General features: G+C 39.1%; 1 long non-coding RNA gene across 1 annotated transcript; it reads left to right on the top strand.

Annotated features, from left to right (window-relative positions):
* The first annotated feature begins 3627 nt into the window (after window positions 1-3627).
* Window positions 3628-5299, top strand: LOC124287309. The gene is made up of 2 exons (XR_006901250.1): window positions 3628-4495; window positions 4808-5299. It is a non-coding gene; the product is annotated as an uncharacterized LOC124287309 (long non-coding RNA).
* The last annotated feature ends 12316 nt before the right edge of the window (window positions 5300-17615 follow it).

Here is a 17615-nt window from a genome sequence, read left to right as displayed (position 1 = left end):
TGTGCTTTGAAAATGTTCCATCTGTAAAACAGTCATACAGACCCTGAAAAAAAAATGTCCAAGAAAGCCCATGCAAGTCTAGAATATGTGGCAAGTCGATTACCACAGTTTTGGGCTGAAAGGAAGAAAGTTTCTGGGCTCCATTTCTATATATTTTATTTTTTATGAACATTTTTTCTGTAAGTCAAACAGCACTTTATTCATTATTTGCTCCAAACCTTCCTATACTGTGATGCACAGCTAAACAAAACTTTACCATATCTGCATAACCAATAACCATAGCTTGTTGCATTTTTCAGGTGCTTGGGTTGCTGTTTCGTACCACTGTTGGGCAGATGACACAAGCAAGCCCCGCACTGAGGTCATGGAAAGAGTGTCAGTTTCATTGGGAAAGATTCTTTCTTGTGATTTGAAGATAGTGTATGAACTTTCACCAGGAACTCAAGATTCATTTGGATTGGACAAATTGTGGACACATTGTGGACAAATTTTGTGTGATTCATTGTGGACTGAGAACAGACTGGAAACTGAAGTCGGCAGAGAAGGTAGGCAGTCTTTACTTTACACATCTACACGACACATCTACATAACACAGCAGCAGGTGGTAGAGTGATCAAACAGCTGCATTTATCGAAAGCTGTAAGTTGGGAATAGTTCATTTGGATCCTCCGAACCAATGATGCTCCTCATCAAAATATGGTGGGATTGAAGCCAAAGGAATTATTTCCAAAATTTAGAAAACATAAATACTGAACAAAAAAAGAAACTTCACACTTAGAATTATTTTGAAAGTGGATTTATTCGAAAGGGGCATACATGGTACTAAAGAAGCTCCAATATATATGGCTTGTCCCTTTGCACGAAGCACACATTAATGCCCAATCCTGTTGAGTGATTCCTCACTGCGTCCATAAACCAGATATGTCCACCAGCAACACTTTGTTGTATATTGGTATGTTTGGGACAAATACATGTGAAGTTTCTTTTTTGTTTGGTAAAACATAAAACAGATGTTTTTCATGGATTTCGCAAACATGTCTAGTATTTTCCTGATCAGCTTTCTGGCGGTCATCATTGGACCATCCCACCATCAGCCCTGCATTGTGCCTGTCGCCAACAAGAACATGTACATGAACACATACTTATTGCAAGCACTAAGAATATTCAACAAAATTGCTTAGAGTATAGCAAGCACTTAGGTTATTCAGTAAAACCCCTTAGAATATAGCAAGCACTTAGATTATAGCAAGCACTTAGGTTATTCAGTAAAACCCCTTAGAATATAGCAAGCACTTAGGTTATTCAGTAAAACCCCTTAGAATATAGCAAGCACTTAGGTTATTCAGTAACACCCCTTAGAATATAGCAAGCACTTAGGTTATTCAGTAAAACCCCTTAGAATATAGCAAGCACTTAAGCTACTGATTAAAGTATTGTCAGCTGAGCACTGATGAACCTATTCCCTGATAATGTAGTACAGTCTGTCTCAACTTGATACATTTCCAATCCTATAGTGATGGTACAGTACAGTCTGTCAACCTTATACACAATGCCCCAATGCTATGGCAGTACAGTACAGTCTGTCAACCTGATACATGATGCCCCAATGCTATGACAGTACAGTACAGTCTGTCAACCTGAGTCTGCCCCAATTCAGTACAGTACTGTCAACCTGATGCACAATGCCCCAATGCTATGGCAGTACAGTACAGTCTGTCAACCTGATACAGAATGCCCCAATGCTATGGCAGTACAGTACAGTCTGTCAACCTGATGCCCAATGCTATGGCAGTACAGTACAGTCTGTCAACCTGATGCACAATGCCCCAATGCTATGGCAGTACAGTACAGTCTGTCAACCTGATGCACAATGCCCCAATGCTATGGCAGTACAGTACAGTCTGTCAACCTGATGCTATGGCAGTACAATGTCAACCTATGGCAGTACAGTAGTACAGTCTGTCAACCTGATACCAATGCCCAAATGCTATGGCAGTACAGTACAGTCTGTCAACCTGATACACAATTCCCCAATGCTATGGCAGTACAGTACAGTCTGTCAACCTGATGCCCAATGCTATGGCAGTACAGTACAGTCTGTCAACCTGATGATGCCCAATGCTATGGCAGTACAGTACAGTCTGTCAACCTGATGCACAATGCCCCAATGCTATGGCAGTACAGTACAGTCTGTCAACCTCTGTCAACCTGATGCACAATGCCCCAATGCTATGGCTGTCAACCTGTACAGTGCCCCAATGTCAGTACAGTACAGTCAACCTGATGCTCAATGCCCCAATGCTATGGCAGTACAGTACAGTCTGTCAACCTGATGCACAATGCCCCAATGCTATGGCAGTACAGTACAGTCTGTCAACCTGATACACAATGCCCCAATGCTATGGCAGTACAGTACAGTCTGTCAACCTGATGCACAATGCCCCAATGCTATGGCAGTACAGTACAGTCTGTCAACCTGATGCCCAATGCTATGGCAGTACAGTACAGTCTGTCAACCTGATACACAATTCCCCAATGCTATGGCAGTACAGTACAGTCTGTCAACCTGATACACAATGCCCCAATGCTAGTACAGTACAGTGGTCAGTACAGTACAGTCTGTCAACCTGATGCCCAATGCCCCAATGCTATGGCAGTACAGTGGCAGTACAGTACAGTCTGTCAACCTGATGCACACAGTACAGTCTCTGTCAACCTGATGCCCCAATGCTATGGCAGTACAGTACAGTCTGTCAACCTGATGCCCAATGCTATGGCAGTACAGTACAGTCTGTCAACCTGATGCCCAATGCTATGGCAGTACAGTACAGTCTGTCAACCTGATACACAATGCCCCAATGCTATGGCAGTACAGTACAGTCTGTCAAATGCTGATGCTCTGTCAACCTGATGCACATGCCCCAATGCTATGGCAGTACAGTACAGTCTGTCAACCTGATGCACAATGCCCCAATGCTATGACAGTACAGTACAGTCTGTCAACCTGATGCACAATGCCCCAATGCTATGGCAGTACAGTACAGTCTGTCAACCTGATGCACAATGCCCCAATGCTATGGCAGTACAGTACAGTCTGTCAACCTGATGCACAATGCCCCAATGCTATGGCAGTACAGTACAGTCTGTCAACCTGATGCACAATGCAATGCTATGCAGTACAGTACAGTCTGTCAACCTGATGCACAATTCCCCAATGCTATGGCAATGCTATGGCAACCTGATGTGCCCAATGCTATGGCAGTACAGTACAGTGGCAGTACAGTACAGTCTGTCAACCTGATGCACAATGCCCCAATGCTATGGCAGTACAGTACAGTCTGTCAACCTGATGCCCCAATGCTATGGCAGTACAGTACAGTCTGGATACAGTACAGTCTGTCAACCTGATACACAATGCCCCAATGCTATGGCAGTACAGTACAGTCTGTCAACCTGATGCACAATGCCCCAATGCTATGGCAGTACAGTACAGTCTGTCAACCTGATGCACAATGCCCCAATGCTATGGCAGTACAGTACAGTCTGTCAACCTGATGCACAATTCCCCAATGCTATGGCAGTACAGTACAGTCTGTCAACCTGATACACAATGCCCCAATGCTATGACAGTACAGTACAGTCTGTCAACCTGATACACAATTCCCCAATGCTATGACAGTACAGTACAGTCTGTTGAAACTTAGTACAATTTGAAATACTATTTTGACAGTACAGTACAGTCTGTTACCTTCATACATTGTTACTGTGGAGTATCGGCTCAAAACACCTTAAAAGTTATAGCAAGCACTTAGGTTACATCTTAGATTATAGCAAGCACTTAGGTTACATCTTAGATTATAGCAAGCACTTAGGTTACATCTTAGAATATAGCAAGCACTTAGTTAGTAAATCAAACAGAAGAAGAAAGGTGAAGGTACGTGACCTTTTCTTCATATTTTGTTAGCCAGTTAGGGTTAGGTTAGGGATAGGTTAGGGCTAGGGTTAGGGATAGGTTTTTTATTCTTACAGCCTAAACTTGACTACGATGATTCTTCACGCGAGTTTTTCGATGGAATCACGTCTGCACGTGTTTATTTAATCGCGTCTTCACGTGTTTATTTTATCGCGTCTTCACGTGTTTATTTTATCGCGTCTTCATGTTTTTATTTAATCGCATCAAGTGGGAAGATATTTCAATTGGAGTTGGCCACTGTCATCTGGGTAAGCCACATTTGTTTTTTTTCAATTGTTTCATCAAAAATATATAATATCAAGCTGGTTCTAATGGCTGTCCATAAATGCCATGACAACTTTTAACCTTCGACTAAAGATCAGGTAATATCTATACTATTGCTATTATGTCCACAAATGAATGTGTAAGTATATAAATGTTTGTTCTTATTGCAGCCATTACCTTTAGAAAACCTAACACACAGGATTAAGCAAGCAGTTCCATGAAGGAAGAAAGTGTTTCTGCCTTTAATTGATGGCAAATGTGAGTTTCAATTGCTTCTGTTTCAATTGGGTGTGGTTAATAGCAAAATGTGTGCTTGTCATTGTTAATGTGTGAAGTGCTTTTCTGGTGCCCCCCACCATGATATTGCTGGAATATTGCTAAAAGCAGCGGAAAACCATACTCTTTCAAGTAAAGCTGTCTGTAGATTAACTGAAATTAGTTAAAAATTTAATCAGCATATTCTGAGTACTAACTAGCATAACTTGGTGACCACAATTGTAATTAACTTTCTGTTAATACAGGAGCAATAAAAAAATGCAATGAGTCATGTTCATTTTCAATTTATTTCAGGTCATATGGGAGAAAAGCAAGGCACTTGGTAAGCATCAATGGATATCAGGTATACTAGAGATGTTAAATCCAATTTGTTGGAGTTATTTAGCAGTGTAAAGCATTGCCTTTTAGGAAATGAAATATAGTCAAAGTGACAATCATTTCTATAATGGTAATGTGAACTGACATTTTTCGCGCGAAAACTTGTTAAATCCACTGCATTACGTGATCATTTAACGCGTCGAAGCAGAAGATATTTGCAGTGGTGGTGTCCCCTGTTATCTTGGTAAGCAACATTTTTTCATACATTCATCTAAAACAACAATGATGTAGCAATTATTTTATAAATGTAAGTCCATAAATGACATACTATACTTAAAATACACAAAGTAATATCCATTATGCTTTTAAATTGCATTGAGTAGATTATGTATCTCACAAGACAAGTGACATACCCTCTAGAATTTTTATTGTTTCTTCTTTTTTCAGGCATTACCTATGGTTCCCAAGCAGTTCCTTGAAGTGAGAAAACCATGTCAACTTTTTAAAAGGATAAAAATTGTGAGTTTATATATCTTACATGTTTAGCGGTCACCTGAGTACTTGACATAGGTTGTAGACTAAAATTTGAAATTTACTAAATATCATTAACATACAAAGACAATTTTATGTGTGTTTAATCTATTACAGACCTCATGGGCGTGGATTGGGAGAAGGGCAATGCTTTAGGTAAGGCCACATCAGTTCTGATATTCTCAAACATTCAGGTTGATTAACAGTAGTTATGGACCTTTCATAATCTATTGGGGGCGGTGGGGTAGCCTAGTGGTTAAAGCGTTGGCTCGTCACGCCGAAGACCCGGGTTCGATTCCCCACATGGGCACAATGTGTTAAGCCCATTTCTGGTGTCCCCCGCCGTGATATTGCTGGAATATCGCTAAAAGCGGCGTACAACTAAACTCAGTCAGTCATAATCTATGGCTATGGTGTGTGTGTGCGTGTGTGATGATTTTATGGAAAAACAATGTGAATGACACCCCCACCCCTAAATTACATGGACAAAGTGACCCCTCTGCATGTCATGTACAAAATCAATGACTCCTCCTCCCCCCTCCTCCTCATTTTTGAAGCATAAATTTTATGGACTGCCTCCTAGGTGTAGTGGTTATTTCAGGGGAGAGCCGGAAGGTCGCTGGTTTGATCCCTAACGCCATGCCGAAAAGACTTTAAAATATGGTACTTGTTGGTCCCTGCCTGGCGCTCGCATTAGTGGGTACAACAAGGACTGGTCGGCCCGAGTCAGTATATATGTGTCATGCTTCTGGCTAGCTAGTACATACACGCAGGCGCACATACGCGATGAGCCAAATATGCTCAAGCACGCCGTCATATGAGCTCACCTCAAATATTCTCAAAACACGACGTTAAACCCACTTCACCTCACCTCAATATTTTATGCACAAACATTGCTGACAATCCCTCTCCCCCCCTGCCTACGTGTGTACATGGTGTCATTTGTTGCAGCATTACATGGTGTCATTTGTTGCAGTAGCAGTACATGGTGTCATTTGTTGCAGCGGCAGTACATGGTGTCATTTGTCATGCAGCGGCAGTACATGGTGTCATTTGTTGCAGTACATGCAGTACATGGTGTCATTTGTTGCAGCCAGTACATGGTGTCATTTGTTGCAGTACATGGTGTCATTTGTTTTAGCATTTGTTGCGCACATGGTGTCATTTGTTGCAGCTGGCAGTACATGGTGTCATTTGTTGGTGTCATTTGTTTTGAAGGCCCTGGTGTCATTTGTTGCAGCTGCAGTACATGGTGTCATTTGTTTTAGCGGCAGTACATGGTGTCATTTGTTTTAGCGGCATTTGTTGCAGCGTTGTCAGCAGCAGTACATGGTGTCATTTGTTGCAGCGGGCAGTACATGGTGTCATTTGTTGCAGCGGCGCAGCATTTGTTGCCGAGGCAGTAGCGGCAGTACATGGTGTCATTTGTTGCAGCCGCAGCAGGTACATGGTGTCATTTGTTGCGCATGGCAGTACATGGTGTCATTTGTTGCAGCGCAGTACATGGTGTCATTTGTTGCGTGGTGTCATTTGTTGCAGCCGTACATGGTGTCATTTGTTGCAGCTACATGGGTGTCATGGTGTCATTTGTTGCAGCATCCATGGTGTCATTTGTTTGCAGCGCAGTACACGTGTGTCATTTGTGGCAGCATGGTGTCATTTGTTGCAGCTTCCAGGCAGTACATGTGTGTCATTTGTTGCAGCGCAGCAGTACATGGTGTCATTTGTTGCAGCGGCAGTACATACATGGTGTCATTTGTCGCGGTGTCATTTGTTGCAGTACATGGTGTCATTTGTTGCAGCATTTGTTGCAGCAGTACATGGTGTCATTTGTTGCAGCACATGGTGTCATTTGTTGCAGCAGTACATGACAGTACATGGTGTCATTTGTTGCAGCCGCAGTACATGGTGTCATTTGTTGCAGCGCCAGCAGTACATGGTGTCATTTGTCACCGTACGGTCATTTGTTCGTACATGGTGTCATTTGTTGCAGCATTTGTTGCACAGTACATGGTGTCATTTGTTGCAGGTGCAGTACATGGTGTCATTTGTCGCCGCAAGCAGTAACATGGTGTCATTTGTCATTTGTTGCAGCGGCAGTACATGGTGTCATTTGTTGCAGCGCAGTACATGGTGTCATTTGTTGCCGCAGGCAGTAGGTGTCATTTGCGCAGGCAGTACATGGTGTCATTTCATGCAGCGGCAGTACATTTGTACATGGCAGCGGCAGTACATGGTGTCATTTGTTGGTACGGTGTCATTTCATGCAGCAGCAGTACATGGTGTCAGTACATGGTGTCATTTGTGGCAGCAGCAGCAGTACATGGTGTCATTTGTTGCAGCGGCAGTACATGGTGTCATTTGTTGCAGGTGTCATTTGTTGCAGCGCAGTAGTACATGGTGTCATTTGTTGCAGTCGTACATGCATTTGTTGCGGCAGTACATTATTACATGGTGTCAGTACATGGTGTCATTTGTTGCGCCGCAGTACATGGTGTCATTTATTGCAGCATAATGGTGTCATTTGTTTGTGGCAGCAGCAGTACATGGTGTCATTTGTTGCCGCGGCAGTACATGGTGTCATTTGTTGCAGCGAGAAGTACATGGTGTCATTTGTTGCCGCGGCAGTACATGGTGTCATTTGTTGCAGCGGCAGTACATGGTGTCATTTGTTGCCGAGGCAGTACATGGTGTCATTTGTTTTAGTACATGGTGTCATTACATGGTGTCATTTGTTGCAGCATGGTGTGTCATTTGTTGCCGCAGTGCAAATGGACAATCATCCAAAAAATTGTCATTTGTTAGCGCCATTTTCAGATTTTCCTATCCAGGTTGTTATTGCAGATATGTATAACATGATGCAACTTGGTTAGCGCCATTTTCTAGATTTTCTATTTGTTATTGCAATATGATGACTTATTATATCATGAACATAAACTTTCTGGAGTCTTCAAGAAATATTCAGTCATGGCTTTTCAGTTAGTGAAGTGAGTTTTCTAAGAATTAAACATGTTTTCAGGCCCTGACAACTTCTAAGATATGTTCCATTGTCAAGTATTTCAAAGACTAAAAAAGTAGTTCAAAAATCGTTTATGTTCGATTATGAGAAAATGTGATTGATTGCTTGGTCTTTTGGTCACTGCGACCAATCTTCGATTATTTCAATTAATCGGAACACCACTACAGTACATGGTGTCATTTTTTGCCGCAGCGGTACATGGTGTCATTTGTTGCCACGGCAATACATGGTGTCGTTTGTTGCAGCAGCAGTCCGTGGTGTCGTTTGTTGCAGCATATTGTCTGGTTGAGGCATTCGCTCATCACGCTGAAGCTAAAAGCAGCCTGAAACCAAACTCACTTGCTACATTCAATTAGTGGTCGCCTCAGTCAGTATATTATCTGCATGGGTTGAGGCATTTCCCTGATCTTGGTACTTCAGCTCTATAAAAACTGCGCTTCAAACACACACACCACAGGCACACCAAAATCTGGACTTCAGTGACCAATAGCATTGGTTTGTCAGACTGAGTGACTGTCATCAATGGTTTTGCATCATACCTGTGACTGGGTTTGAATCCTGGTTTACCCCAGTTTCCGTGCTTGTGTTGTAAGCTGTAAGGAAATGTATCATTTTAGGCATTTCTCCACTATTTGAACGACATGCAGTGTTCAAAAGTGCGAATGAACCACTTTTTTGCTCAACCATTTGGTGGACCACCTCTGTGGTGTAGTGGTTAGAGCATCCGCCCGGAGAGCGGAAGGTCGCGGGTTCGATCCCCAACCGCGTCATACCAAAAGACGTTAAAATATGGTACTTTTTGGTCCCTGCCTGGCGCTTGGTATTAATGGGTACAACAAGGACTGGTCGGCTCGGAGTCAGTATGTGTCTGAGTGGGGTATTCATGCTTCACTGTAGCATGGTATCTCAGTGGGCTAGCACTATAAAACCAGCTTAAGTCTGGGCTAGTACAAGCAGACGCACATACACGTACACACGCATGCACGTCGTCATATGAGCGAAATATTCTCAAGCAAGACTTTAAATCAATTTCACCTCACCTCAACCATTTGGTGTATTGTACTGCAATATTGAGCTTAAATATTGACCCTATATATACACACATTAAACCTACACAATATTATTCTTGACAATGACTGGGTATATTTCAGAATTATAGTTATGGATACAAGGTTGTAAAAATACACATAGACTTGTTTATATTAGAATCCAATTTGCTTTGAAAATGACTGGCATCAATCTGTACACAGCATTTCTAAATGTAACCATAATGCGATAGAGTACAGAATCTTTGACTTGGGGTTTGAGGTTCTGGCCAACCCTCACCTTCTCTGCCAATCGGTAGTATAGATTATATGTTCTGTATACCCTCTGACAAGGCTAATTGCCACGGCTCCTATGTCCAAAACTAATTACACACTGCCTTTGAGAAAGTGATCAAAGGTAACGCTTAGATTAGTGACATTGCTCCAAAAGGTACTCTTGAAACATAACATAACAAATGTTAAATTGTAATAATTTGAATATTCAATTGTACATTGTATTAATGAAGCATACGACTTCTTGGATAAAAACTTTGTTTATTACATAGAGCGTTATTGTAGATTCTTACTGTCAAAAGAATCTACACTGATGCATTGCTCTGTGCAAAAAACAAAGTTGTATGCTTCCAGATTGCTGATCAAACAATTGTATATAGGATCAAATTAAATGTTATGTGGTATGCATTCATTTCACTGTTTTCCGAGGATGAATGTGATTGTAATGTGTAATCTCTTGTTATAAATATCATGCAGTGTCCATTCAGTAGCATGAGTGAAAGTCATGTTATTAATTTTATCAGCCAACTTGTACAAAGTGAAGCTAAAATTGCTAAGTACACCATTATGGCAATGTTATTGTAACGGTGATTTCACTGTATATTATGTGATCTGATTGAAGCAGTTTCAACACAAGATAAAAAGGTTTTTACACATTTTGACCATCTACCCTTACATTTACATAAATATACTCTACAAAAAAGTAACACCCCAATTTCAATATTAAAGTATGATACTGGGGTGGTCCTTAACCTCTATTTGTTGAGTATATGTTGTACACACGCATTGAAAAAAGTTCTTCCATATCTCGACTAAAAACTTGCTTCTTGTTTACAAATTTTCAGCCCATTTATTTAATCTTATTTTGTCAATTGTTGCCAAATACACAATTCAGATAAATGTCCTTGTTCTATTTTTGGGGTTTACTACAAATTACTATTTTTCTCTTACAACAATTCTTTGCTCTAAATTGAGAAATGCTGTTGGAACAGGTTAATATCAGTCATAACAAACCCAGAACAATTTCTGTATGCAATTTCATTTTTGCTATGCGAGTCCAACACAATTCCATCTGTTAACAATATATCTGTAATACATATGTTTGTATTAAGGGCCTTGGTCCTTCATTGTTCATGTACATTTTCCTCCTTAAATTGTAGAATGTATGATGTGTTCTCTTTGCCTGGTGACTAAAATATTGCCGATGCAAATCAAAATATAAATTTACCACACATCCACTTTAATCAGGATTGGGTGGTACATATTTGTGTGATCTTGGATCATTTTCCTGTCCAGTGGTTGCTGAAATAGTGTGGACTGTGGCATATTTCAGTCATTGTTTTGTTTTCAAACTTGTCTCTGAAGATTTCTTGCATTGGAGAAGATAGACTTGGCTATCTGTCTTGATGAGGCCCACTGATGATTCGCTGGATGTTTACAAAAGACTTGGAGAACTGTACAGGATGTACCAAATGTTGTATACCAAAAACAATGATGTCATCATGAATTGTGATATTCCACATTAAGGCTGTTAAAATTGGAGCAATGTGGAATGAAACTTCATCTGCATAGACCATATACAGCACAACTTATAGTATGGATACTGTTTTAACTGTTGTTGATTGTTCAGAAATGTTATACAGACTGCCGCCATATAGCTGGAATATTGCTGAGTGCGGCGTAAAACTGAACCCACTCACTCACTCAGAAATGTTGTTGTGCAAAATGTATTTTTTCAACTTACTTTTTCCAACAAATGATTCAGTATGTGTTTCCGTTTCATGTGCAACTGACCCGTGAAGATGCAAGTTAGAATTGATCATCAACCCATGCTTGTTGTAAGAGGCAACTGGTAGGACTGAGTGGTCAGACTTGTCTTGGTTGATGCATGTGGCTTGCTTGATAGCAGCTCATGATGTCAATCACTGTATTGTCTGGTCCCAATCACTTAGATTGCTGTCATGTAGCTGAAAAATTGCTGACCTTGCAACTGATCACATCAACAGCTTTCAATCTTTGACATGGACCAGATGAATTTTATGTACTCTTTTGGTAATGAAATGAAAACTGTTGGTATTTAATCTTTATATTGAATTTTCATTTTCTCCTGCGATGGTGTAATAGTTTGCAAATGTGTACCCAGAATGCCTGTAATATAAATTAAGTATTTTTTCCTACTGTATTAAAGTGCCTACATAAGGCTTCCAGACTCGGCCCTTGATATTCGAAACACCATGTAGTTTTTATTATCAAATCAAATCAATGAAACTTGAATCACATAAGGGTGAATATACAGGATACATTTCAGTAGTGAATAGCATCCACACTTGCAGTTACAAACACCAACTAACTTAAACTAACCCCAACTAGCATTAATGCATGACAGCTTGCACTTTCTGAAAGTATTCAATACTGAAATGATCTTAAAAATATATTCACCCTGAAATGTGTTCGGTGTAATTGCTTAACCGTGGTGTTTCAATGTCCTTCTGCATTACCTTTTGAGGCTTTTCAAGTGAGCAAGGAGAGTTTGGAGGCCCAGTTGTAAAGCCGTTATCTCATCACGCTGAAGACCCAGGATTGATTCCCCACATGGGTAAAATGAGTGAAGTATGTTCCTGGTGTTCCCCGATTTAATATCACTGGAATATTGCTAAAAGTGGTGTAAAACTATATTCACTATCTGCGGACTAAGTTAAAATTAAATACAAAGAATGTTATGGTACCATTTGCTGACTATCACCATGTTTTAACATGTATATGGTATTATAGTAAAGTACAGATTGCAGTATTTATTGGAGGGGTACACCAAATAACTGTTCAAGACTAAAGTACAACCCATGTTTGCCACAAAAGGCGACTATGCTTGTCGTAAGAGGCGACTAACGGGATCCGGTGGTCAGGCTCGCTGACTTGCTTGACACATGTCATCAGTTCCCAACTGCGCATATCGATGCTCATGCTGTTGGATCACTGAATTGTGTGGTCCAGACTCGATTATTTACAGACCGCCATCATATAGCTAGAATATTGCCGAGTGAGTGCTGCGTAAAACCCAACTCACTCACTACTAGAAATTTCAAAAGAATCTACACTGAAACATTGTTCTGTGCAAAAAACAAATTTGTATGCTACATTTTTGACTCAATTTCCAGAATGCTGATCAAACAATTGTATATAGGATCAAATTAAATGTTGCATGTATTCATTTCACTGTTTTCTGAGGATGAAATTTGGACCATCTCTTGGTATAAATATGACAGTGTCCATTCAAAAGCAATAGTGAAAGTCCTGTTATTTATTTTATCAGCCAATTTGTAAAATGTGAAACTAAAATTGCTAAATACACCATTATGGCAATCTTATTGTAAGGGTGATTTCACTGTATATTATGCACATTATGTGATTGATCTTATTGAAGCATTTTCAACACGAGATAAAAAGGTTTTTACACATTTTGACAATATCTACCCTTACATTTACATAGATTTACTCAACAAAAAAGTTAAGGACCAACCCAATTTCAATATTAAAGTATTTAATACTAGTAGTTCAAATTATGACCCATATAATACTTAAATACTGGGGTGGTCCTTAACTTTATTTGTTGAGTATATTTTGTACACAAGCATTGAAAAAGTTTTTGCATATCTGGGCCTAAAACTTCTTGTTTACAAATTTTCAGCCCATTTATTTAATCTTATTTTGTCAATTGTTACCAAATACACTCTTCAGATAAATGTCCTTGTTCAGATATTTTCTTTTGCTATTTTTTTGGGTTTACTACAAATTACTATTTTCCCTTTAAGACAATTCTTTGCTCTAAATTGAGAAATGCTGGTGGAACAGGTTAATATCAGTCATAACAAACCCAGAAGAATTTCTGTATGCAATTTCTTTTTTGCTATGCGAATCCATCAATGCAATTCCATCCCTTAACATTATCTGTGGAATACATATCTGTTTGTATTAAGGGCCTGTTGCTGGCAATACTGGAATTGTTCGCAGTATAATCCTTGGTCCTTCATTGTTCATGTTCATTTTCCTCCTTAAATTGTAAAATGTAGGATGTGTTGTCTTTGCCTGGTGACTGAAATATTGCCGATGCAAGTAAAAATATTAATTTACCACACATCCACTTGAATCAGGATTCGGTGGTACATATTTTGTGTGATTGTGTCATCTTAGATCATTTTTGTGTCCAGTGGTCGCTGATATATTGTGGACAGTGTCATATTTTAGTGATTGTTTTGTTTTGAAACTTGTCCCTGAAGATCACTGTATTGTCTGGTCCCGATCACTGACAGAAAACTGTTGGTATTTAATCTTTCTCCTTTGATGGTGTAATAGTTTGCAAATGTGTACCCAGAATGCCTGTAATATAAATTAAGTATTTTTTCCTACTGTATTAAAGTGCCTACATAAGGCTTCCAGACTCTGCCCTTGATATTCGAAACACCATGTAGTTTTGTTTTTTTATCACATCAATGAAACTCGAATCACATGACAATGTGTGAAGCCCATTTCTGGTGTCCCCTGCCTTGATGTTGCTGGAATATTGCTAAAAGCGGCGTAAAACCAAACTCAGTCAGTCAGTCGAATCACATGAGGGTGAATATACAGGATACGTTTCGGTAGTGAACAGGAGCTGCCCACACTTGCAGTTACAAACACCAACTAACTTAAACTAACCCCAACTAGAATTAATGCATGACAGCTTGCACTTTCTGAGAATATTCAATACCGAAATGATCTTAAAAATATATTCACCCTGAAATTTGTTCGGTGTAATTGCTTAGCCGTGGTGTTTCAATGTCCTTCTGCATTACCTAAATTATTTTGAGGCTTTTCACGTGAGCAAGGAGAGTTTGGAAGCCCAGTTGTTAAGCCGTTATCTCATCTCGCTGAAGACCCAGGTTTGATTCCCCACATGGGTGAAATGAGTGAAGTGCATTCCTGGTGTTCCCCGATTTAATATTACTGGAATATTGCTAAAAGTGGTGTAAAATTATATTCACTAAGTTAAAATTCAATACAAAGAATGTTATGGTACCATTTGCTGACTATCACCATATTTGAACATGTTGTATATAGTATTATACTTTCTGAGTAAAGTACAGATTGCAGTAGTTATCGGAGGGGTATTCAAAATATCTGTTTAAGACTTACCCCTCACCTTCTCTGCCAATCGGTAGTATAGATTACGTGTTCTGTATACCCTCTGACAAGGCTAATTGCCATGGCTTTTGTTGCCAAAACTAATTACACACTGCCTTTGAGAAAGTGGTCAAAGGTAACGTTTACTGAGAAAGCTTAACCCCAAATACATGTTACGTTTGACAACTTTCTAAAAGCAATGCGTGTTCAATGTAACCATACATGTTATGCATTACATTTGATTCAAGAGTGTACCATGTATAGTATCATGTTGCAAATGTATTCACTTGTGGCCTGTAAAGATCCGGGTTAGAATTGGTCTCCAATAACACATGCTTGTCGAAAGAGGTGACTAACGGGATCGAGAGGTCAACCTCGCTGACTTGGTTGACACTTGCATGGTTCAATGCTCATGCTGTTGATCACTGTATTGTTGGTTATTTACAAACCGCTGCCATATAGCTGGAATAACGAGTGTGGCGTTCAACAACCAAACCAAACCTTGTTTCTTGTAAGTAGATTAGTTACACTGCTCCCGAAGGTACAAATGTTAAATCGTAATAATAATACGACTTCTTGTATAACAACCTTTTGTTTATTTCATAGTGTTTCAAAAGAATCTACACTGAAACATTGTTCTGTGCAAAAAAAAACAGTTGTATGCTTTTATTCACTCAATTTCCATAATGCTGATCAAACAATTGTATATAGGGTTGAATTAAATGTTATGTGGTTTGTATTCATTTCACTATTTTCTGAGGATGAATGTGATTGTAATGTCTTGGTATAAATATTACGCACTGCTACACAATTTTATCAGTCATCTTGTAACAGGGCTCGATTTAGTGCTTTGTTACTTGCACTGATACTAGCCAATATTACAAAGTGCAACGTAGTTATTATTCTAACTTGCACCAGGTGCAGGTCAATTTTTGAGTGGGTAAACTTCTGAATAAAACATCTAAATAACTCAATAGCATATTTCTTTCATTACATTTCTTTCATTTCTCAATAAAATTAGTGCAACTCGAATATGGCTGGTGAGACTAGGTTTTTATCTTAGGTTGCACCTGGTGCAAGTAGGTTAACATCTCTTAAATCCAGCCCTGTGTAAAAAGTGAAACTAAAAATACACCTTTTTCAGTACAGTTTGGCAATCTTAATGCAACAGTGATTTCACTGTATATTATGCACATTATGTGATAGTAGATCATACTGACAAGCATATTCAACAGGACATAAAATGGTTTTTCCACATTTAATAGACAACATAATCTACCCTTACATTCACAAAAATATACTCAGCAAAAAAAGTTAAGGACCACCCCAATCTTCAGTAGTAAAGTATTCAATAGTTCAAATTATTATCCATATAATACTTTAATGTTGAAAATTTGGGTGGTCCTGAACATTTGAGTATATTTTTTACACAGGCATTATTTTCAGCCCATGTACTTAAACTTATTTTGTCAATTGTTGCCAAATACTCTTCACATAAATGTCCTTGTTTAGATATTTTCTTGGGCTGTTTTTTTTAATAAAAGTTACTATTTTTCTCTTACAACAATTCTTTGCTCTAAATTGAGAAATGCTGTTGGAACAGGTTAATATCAGTCGTAACAAACCCAGAACAATTTCTGTATGCAATTTCTTTTTTGCTATTCGAGTCCATCATGACTCAGTTCAATCTGTTAACATTATATCTAATACATATGTTTGTATTAGGGGCCTGTTGCTGGCAATACTGGAATTGTTCCCAGTATAATCCTTGGTCCTTTATTGTTCATGTACATTTTCCTCCTTAAATTGTATAATGTAGGATGTGTTCTTTGCCTGGTGATTAAATTGTGCCGATGCAAGTCAAAATATTAATTTACCACACATCCACTTTAATCAGGATTGGGTGGTACATATTTGTGTGATTGTGTGATCTTAGATCATATTCCTGTCCAGTGGTCGCTGAAATATTGTGGACTGTGGCATATTTCAGTCATTGTTTTGTTTTCAAACTTGTCTCTGAAGATTTCTTGCATTGGAGAAGATAGACTTGGCTATCTAAGTCTTGATGAGGCCCACTGATGATTCGCTGGATGTTTACAGAAATCCACAGGTCAAAAGTCTGTGTTGTTTTTTGACTTGGAGAACTGTACAGAATGTACCAAATGTTGCATACCAAGAACAATCTCATCATGAATTGTGATATTCCGCATTAAGGCTGTTATGGAGCACTGGGAATGAAACATCATCTGCATAGACAATGTATATACAGCACAACTTATAGCATGGATATTGTTTTTACTGTTGTTGATTGTTCAGAAATGGTATACAGACCGCCGCCATATAGCTGGAATATTGCTGAGTGCGGCGTAAAGCTAAACACTCACTCACTCAGAAATGTTGTTTCATGTGCAATGCAAGTCAAAATATTAATTTACCACACATCCACTTTAACACATATTTGTGTGATTGTGTGATCTTAGATCATTTTCCTGTCCAGTGGTTGCTGAAATATTGTGGACTGTGGCATATTTTAGTGATTGTTTTCTTTTGAAACATGTCTCTGAAGATTTCTTGCACCGGAGAAGATAGATAGATGTTTGCAGAAAGCCACAGGTCAAAAGTCTGTGTTGTTTTTGACTTGGAGAACTGTACATAATGTACCAAATGTTGCATACCAAGAACAATGATGTCATCATGAATTGTGATATTCCACATTAAGGCTGTTAAAATTGGAGCAATGTGGAATGATACTTATATA

Source organism: Haliotis rubra, unplaced genomic scaffold, assembly GCF_003918875.1.
Source record: "Haliotis rubra isolate DU_JTF1 unplaced genomic scaffold, ASM391887v1 Scf4, whole genome shotgun sequence".
Lineage (NCBI taxonomy): Eukaryota > Metazoa > Mollusca > Gastropoda > Lepetellida > Haliotidae > Haliotis > Haliotis rubra.
Note: the sequence above shows the minus strand (reverse complement) of the source record. Positions and strands in the feature narration are given on the sequence as shown.